This window comes from Momordica charantia, assembly GCF_013281855.1.
Source record: "Momordica charantia cultivar OHB3-1 chromosome 9 unlocalized genomic scaffold, Mcharantia_2.0 BLBB01000009.1, whole genome shotgun sequence".
In the NCBI taxonomy this organism is placed as follows: Eukaryota; Viridiplantae; Streptophyta; class Magnoliopsida; order Cucurbitales; family Cucurbitaceae; genus Momordica; species Momordica charantia.
In genome coordinates, this window is record NW_028275167.1 from 12954103 (window position 1) to 12961839 (window position 7737).

The window sequence follows — 7737 nt, forward strand, 5'->3', positions numbered from 1 at the left end:
CCTATTCAAACTCGAGAATTTGGGTGACCGGTACCTCTTGACCCATATCAACAACAAACGCAGGCATCCCCTTCTCCTTCAGAGGTTGTTCAAGAATACCCACAGGACCTTCTCTGGATGAACTCGAAAAAACAAGAAAGAAAACAAAAGGGAGGAGGAGGAGGAGCGCGATCTCATGACCTCGAGACAGTTTCGCGCCACAGAGCGGACCCTGGAGGAGTTCGACCACAGGGTCAAAATGAGAAAAGAGAGACCAACTCGTGAGGACTAGAAAGATTCCGGTGCACGAGCCAGAGGACGTGAGCCGCGCAATAGATATACTTTTTGGTTGGTGGAACGGGTGGGGATCTTAAATCCTCGCTCGTAACTGGCCTCCATTGAAAATGAGAACTCCCGGTTCTGGATGGAATTGGAAAACCAGTTCCAACAAACTTTCACCCGACGGAGGGTTCATGTAGGTGGAGGCCAGACCGCTTGGTTCGAGGACCCGTTGGTCAAAGGAAAGGGGAGGTCCTGATGCCGGGACGGAGCCGTATGAAAGGAGAGTGTATACTCTTGAACTCCGGGAGCGAGACCCTAAAAAAAGTTAAAGAAGCTATGAATGAAGAGTGGTAAACTCTGAAAAGAAAGATGGAAAGAGGGGAGTTGGCTGATAAAGATGGACAGTCACGATTGCGTAATATCAATTTATCGGCCTCGTCATCGAAAGCGGCTTCCAATTGCTCGGAAATTCTAAGCTATATGGGGGCTTGGATGGTGAGCAAAAACAATGATCAAGAAGTTGGTCAACTTTCGCATGAAAGAAGGTAAAAGAACGAGAGTTCGTGCTATTGTTTATCAAACTTTTCATCGCCCAGCTCAAACTGAACGCGATGTAATCAAACTTATGGTTGACGCCGTAGAGAAATATAAAGCCCATATGCGAAGTAGAAAAAGTAGTAGGAGTAGCAGGTACTATTTATGATGTCCCTGGGATTGTAGCCAGGGATCGTCAACAAACCTTAGCTATTCGTTGGATCCTTGAAGCAGCTTTCAAACGACGTATAAGCTACAGGATAAGCTTAGAGAAATGTTCATTTGCTGAGATACTGGATGCTTACCGAAAGAGGGGAATGCACGTAAGAAAAGGGAGAATCTTCATAGACTGGCTTCCACCAATCGAAGTTTCGCGCATTTCAGATGGTGGTAAAGTGAGACCACATAAGGAGCTCTTCCTCGTTCAGTCAGATTATTCAGTAAGATATGGTATGGTTTGACCCTTTTCTTTTTCTTTTCATCTTCATATAGAAAGCCAGCCTTCCTCATACTCCTCCCTTCATTCATTGAGTTGGAGGAATCCATAGGAGGCCCGCCCGTTATGCATTGCATGAAAGAACCTTTCTGTATGACTTCTCTTTTGCCTCAGGTCGAATGAATACGAAAGGGAGATCAATCAAAAATAGGCCATGAATGAAGAAGTAGTGGGCCTTTCACCCTCTTTCTAGTGACTCGGGGAGCTGATCTGATAAATGCACTTCAAAGGGAGGGAAGCTAGGTTTCCCATGTTGGTATGGCCGGCATAAAAAGATTGTTAAGTTAGGTCAAAAAAGAGGTAGAGAGTAGAGAGAGAACAGAACGGAACCGATAGCCCCGAATTATGTCGGAAAAGGCAAGAGAAAGAAAAGTAAGGACTCTCTCCGCATACCTCTCATTTGGGCAAAAAAAAAGGCTGTGAAGGTTTGCACCTTTCCTCACTTGAGTAGAAAGCTTTGAAGAAAGGAGGATATCCTGAGCCAAGCACAAGCAGTAAGTAGTGGTCTCAAAGAGTCATGAAGTTGGATCAAGAAAGAAGGCCGAAAGCCAGGCAGTAAAGCTCACGTTGTCGACACCTCTTGTCCGTCGTGAGTGATTTCTCGTATGTGTAAAGACGGGTAGACCGTCTCATCTCTTTCCTCAAAGTGGTGGATCGAACTTCGATCATGTCACGAGAGTGGATTCAGTTGGTTTCATCGGTCATTCTGCGAACCTGACAGCTATCACTTACTAGTCAATGAAAGTGGGGTCAGTTTCAGTCTTCTTCGGAGCTTTCAAGTCAAAGAGAGTGTCATGTACTTGCTTATGGAATTATTGCTTCAAAGAATCATCCTCAAGAATTACAACATTGGCTTCTTGCTTATCAAAGGCTCCGGCCTTTATCAAACCAAAAAGAACAATCTAATGATTGACAGCTTGCATCAGTGTTTAAGCTTGTTCCCTGGAGTTTGATCCCAAGAAAGAGGGAAATGGCTGTGATTCAATATGAAAAGGCCAGCACTCACTCTTCAGAAAATATCGAGATGCATGTAATCAAGGTTTTTATTCCAGAGTCAGATTGGGGAGACAACTCTTCAAGGCTTTGACTTACATTCCGAGGAAAGACTTTCCCAGCAAAACAGAAGAAAAGATTGCGAGGTACTTCTACCGCATCAAAAAGGTACCTTCGAGCTCAGCTTTGTCATCTAGCTCGGGCTGTTTAAAAAGAAAAAGAGGTTCCAACTAAGAAAACCGAACCTGAAGGGGGAGCCACATAAAAAGAGATTATAAACAAAATGTGAGCTGCAGTCGAACTCGTTGCAAGAAAAGGTAGTTGAATGTGTTAGGCGAAGAGAATATAGCACGTAGAAGCAACTAGAGTCGGCAGTTCGACGGCTTAATGCTTGCCAGAGATAGTTCTATAGCCCTTAGGATAAAGACATGAGCATAGGATTTCAGAGGAGCCCAAAGGCGGAGGTTTCACGATCCGATCTCTCACTTGAAGAAAGATAGCCTAGCTCTAGAAAAAGGATGCAATGATGAGAAAGTTCTTTTTTCATTGTAACGCTAAGGTGGACAAGACTTACAACTAGAAAAAGGGGCAAAATCACAAGTTATCTTTAGAAAATTGGGATCTCCTTGATGATCCTCCTTTCATCACAGAGGGGCAGAAGATGAGTTGGGAGTTTCATCGAGATTACTATCACTCGTCCTAACCTCTCATATGTTGTGGGGATTGGTTGTCAATGTATGTTATGCTATCTCCGCAGAAGAAGTAAATTTGGATGAACTAAAAAAGATCCTCAGGTATATAAAGAAAGACCCACCCTAAAAAAAAAGGCATTCTTTTATCGGTAAGCAAAAGGATCCTTGCATCGGGCAACTTAGGGCCTATTCAGATGCGCAGCCCCTACCTCTTAAAGCTGAAGGAAGGTATTAATGCTGGCTTTCTCTCTTGATAGAAAATCAACCATAGGCAAATTGATTCCCTGGAAAAGCAAAAAGAAAGGGGACTTCTTCTTCCCAGCCAGAAGCAAGCATGGCTTAGGCATAGGATTCCACATCCGTATCAGAAGTGCAAAAAAAAAATTATTCGCACACCCCCCTGAATTAAAAAAAAAGAAGATGAGGCTTTTGCTATGCCACCAGAATTGTGTAGTTAGAGTTATCCCCTTACACTGGGAGTGCTGCTCAAGCGCACAGGTCTGGATCTTGAATCGGATGATGAATTCTCTTCTGGAAAAGGAACTACAACCTATGCCCACTAAAACCCACCGCCCTTATACCGCGCCGTGCATATAGAAAGAAAGAATAGACTCTATTCCCCAAAAAAGGTTATACTAAGTTCAATTCCTTAGCTATTTCGTTTGGTCTTCTTTCCATTCCTCTAGAAGGGTATTGGCATCAAAAAGAGGGCCTAATGCGCCCGGAACTATGGCACCGAAACGGGTTTGCGGGCCGGCAACCCGACCAGCTAAGAGCAACTCCAAGCTTGAGGAAGAATACGATATCACTAAAGCAACCGTCGAAATGAAAGCAAGGCCTAATTGCTTGCTGCACTTCGCGCGCAGGAACGGATCTTAGCCAATGACCGGCTTAGGCTTCGCGAGAGCACCTGTAGGCGCGCGTAGGTGGGGTCTCCCCTATTTTCGGGCTGCTAAACGTGGGTCTAAGCACGGGAAATGAGCCATGCAAGAGACCGTTAAGCAGAGCCTTGTCGGAACATCGGGTTGCCTAAATTGTCGGATGATGCTATGCGGGGTCGATGCTTGCATACGCACAGAGCTGCTATGCGTCGGATATGTTGGCTTATCGAGTTGGTTGCTTTTTCGGTATGAGGGCTCAGTAAGACTTGGGCATGACAAGAGTGTCAGCCAAGTTCTAAGGCATTACATGCCTTAGCGCAGGAAGAGATGCCTTGCGCTGCGTGGAACCATGTTCCTTTATTCATGCGGCGGAAGCTAGCGACAAAAGATAAGGCCAGCACAGTAGATGTCTTTACGGGACGGACGTGTTTGAGACTTAGTCTAGGATCCTTGTCTCCCAGGTTGGGGCCGGCGTATGCAGACGGATGGTGAGCCTGAATTTCCTCTCATAGCTGCCTGTGCTATACCCATATCTCGATGGTCTCCAACTTATAGCTCAGTTGAGTTCAGTAGTTGCTCAGACGAAAGTCAGCCTAGAAGGAATCTCATTTCCAATTTTTTGGTATAGTTTATCTCAAGTATGGAATTCTCTCCACTTGCACGCTTACTAGATAGGCTAGCTTTGGTGCTTTTAGTGCTACTTGCAAACAAAAAGGGGAGGGACTTTTTCTTGCCTGCTTCTGGCGGGTTATCTCTTCACGAGTCGTCGGCTCTAGTCTAGACTTTCCCACCCAAGGAAGTTCTTGGAAAGCCTTTAGAGCGGGCAGCACAAACCCTTTCTTTAGTCGGGCAAGGATGAACATTTATGATTGTAGCAGTTTTTGGCTTTTTTGTTCTTTGGTCATTCCGTAACCTGGTCGATCTACTTCACCTTTTCCAGAAGGGAGTTTCGAAGGGCGGTAACCTTAGCCCAGAACTCGATCTACGGCCCCCTCAAGGTTAGGGGCACTCAAAAGCGCCGTTGCCAACGGGTGCAATCTATGGTGCCTCCAAGGCATCCGCCCCCCTTCCAAGTGATTCAAATCAAATAAGGCAAGTCAGAATCACCAACCAAATCGGAAACTCAATCCTAAACTTCGGAGTGGAAGATAGCAGAAGGCGAGTTTTCTGGATGTTGGCAAACGGGCATGAGAAGGAGCATCGTCCTGCTGGAGATCCTTTACAAAACCCTGGAAAGCCACCTCTTCTTCGTTTTGCTTTTCTGTCTAAGGCTCTTTGGAGTGGAGTGGAATGAATTCAGCTAATGTGCACAGAGTTTAGATGAAATCTGGGTTGACCTTAAGGCTGCTGTCTCGCATGCCACGCGGAATTGGGGGTTCGCAACAACTTTGACAAATTTCTGCAAGAGCTGGCAGATCATCCACTCTTCCCTGAAGCAAAGCAGGTTAACATTGAAAAGTTGCGTCAAGTGCCTAGGTTTGTAGAAAAAAAAAATTAATTAGAAGATGAGTTCCGCAGCAATAGCTTTGAAGATGGTAGCCAACACTAGGATTTGGGAAGGATATACATAAGAGTGAGTGTGAGGAGAAAGAGCCTTCCCATTTGCCTGTTCTAGACCCAGGAAGACTTGCCTTTTCCGCTATCACTTCCGTCATAGAGCTCCGACAGGAGACCTATGAATGCCTTGGCTCTAAGCCGTACGTACCACCGTTCAATGCCGTATTCCGCCGCGCAGAAAACTTTTTCTTGTTCTATGGCGTGCTTTTTTTTGAGTCGCATTCATTGCTTGAGGGATTGGTTGGTGTGAGCAAGGGAGCGTTGAGTGGGCGCGCGTAAGGGGTTGGGTGGGGGTTTTCGATGGATACAGCTTTGATTGCTTTTCACCAGTTTATATAATGAATATTTGTTTATACCCATTGACATTGATAATGTAGACAGATGGATAGTGTGCATTGATGGATAGCAATGGTAGTGAAGAGTTTCCTTTCCTAGGGCCAACCTAGAAAGAAAGATGGTCTCTTTCTTCCTTCTCCTATTCCTGTCCTTCCTGCTGCAGCTGATGGAGAAGCATTGAGCAAGGCAAGGAGTCAAGACATTGTTAGCTAAAATCTCTGCCCTTAGTATCTTCCTCCGCTCTGCATAGCAGTGCATTGAGGGAGCTGCAGTGGAGTTAGTAAAGGTATATGCTGGGCAGTTACAAGGCAATACCACTAGGGAGCTGAGCTGATCAAGCATATGTTTTTGACGATCGATAAAGAGGGGGTGGGTTGCTAATGATGAAATATACGAAAAGGGCCTCGAGGTATCCCGGAACCTTCCTCCCTCACAGACGAGCGAAACCTGTACAGTAGTTGCCGATTGACTTGGTATTCTCGACGAAGCCTATATATATACCCACATAAAGTGGAGAGAGACCCCTTAAAGCAACAGCGCGAGAATGGCTAGGTGATAGCTGGGTTAAAGAAAAGGCGAGTATGAAAAGAGTATCGCGTAACCGTCCCTGTAAGCTTGCCTCATTGTTTCTTGATCTATGAACCGACTTTATGAAAAAATCCGTCTTTTCGGCTGAAAAAACAGTGTGACGTGTGGGTCTGGATAAGCAGGACCTCTTGGTTCGGGGGAAACCGAGATGTTGGCTAAGAAGCTAAGCAGGCAAGTACAAGACGGACAAATGCACATACAAATGGCATGATCCCTCTCCCTCTCTTTTGGCTAGTTGGCTAGTGCGCGATAAGCGGGGAAAGCATACCAGGCAGGGAAAGAAAGGCTCTCGATCTCCTGTAAGGCCAACCCTCAACGGCGAGCTCACCAGGCAATGCTATAAGTCCGATAGAAGTCCAAGGTTTCGTCTACTACGGACCAGGAAGCTCTTGGAGGAGCTAACACGAAATGAGAAATACATTCGATTACGGCAACTAATAGATAGCGAACTTTTTGGTAGAAACTGAATGATCCCTTGGCTCGTGCAAGAAAAGGAAAAGGTAGTCGTACTCTTACCTTTTTCCTAAGGACGATAGGAAAGTTTGAGCTGAAAGATTGAATCACACCGGGTAAGAAAGGCGGGCTTAGCAGGTTTTCTCCAAACGTATAAAACCAAAATCAGAAGCAACCGGTCCTGAAGAGGATACCGATACGCATACATTATCGCATGGAAGAACCTAGCTGAACCGGATCAAGGGTCCTAACCGAGTCCTACTGACCTTCTTTGGCTGGCTGGCCCCCGCCCCTTCAACGAGGCAACCCGTACGTGCTTTTTCCTTTCGTTTAGCGAGATAGCTTGCCAGCTCTTTCGGCTCATAGCAGCATTATTTAAAGCGGAATCCTCATCCTGAGTCGAGTCCGCATTGCCATACGAATCGACATCGGCCAAACCAAGAGCTCCTATTTTTTCTTTAACGAAAACGGATCTAACAGGTTTCGAGAAAACCAACCTTTTTTAAAGAAGGAGTCGCTCTGCCTTGATCACCGTGGACATACGTAGCTCCCGCTTTACCTTCGCTACCGTGAAAAGGAGAGTTCCCTCACGATAGGCCCTCCCAGCTCCCGAAACGTCTTTCTATCAAAGGAGGGAGAGGTACAGAAATAGTACAAACAAACCAACAACTGCGACAAGAATGGACTGACTCATAAGATGGGCGGTCAGGGAAGCGATTTCATTTGTGTTATCTGCCAAAGGAAATGATAAAGGAATTCTATACACGGCTGAGAGATGACCGTATTGGTGCACATCCTGAATAAAGTACCGTAGGAAAGGCTTCTAACAGAAGCTTTTGAAAATGAAAGCGTGTAGAACTCAGATCCGTCGCTTTCTCTTCGATAAAGTCGTAAACTTCGGATCTTATGTTCCTTTCGTCAAAGGGTGACTGAGAGAGAATTTGGG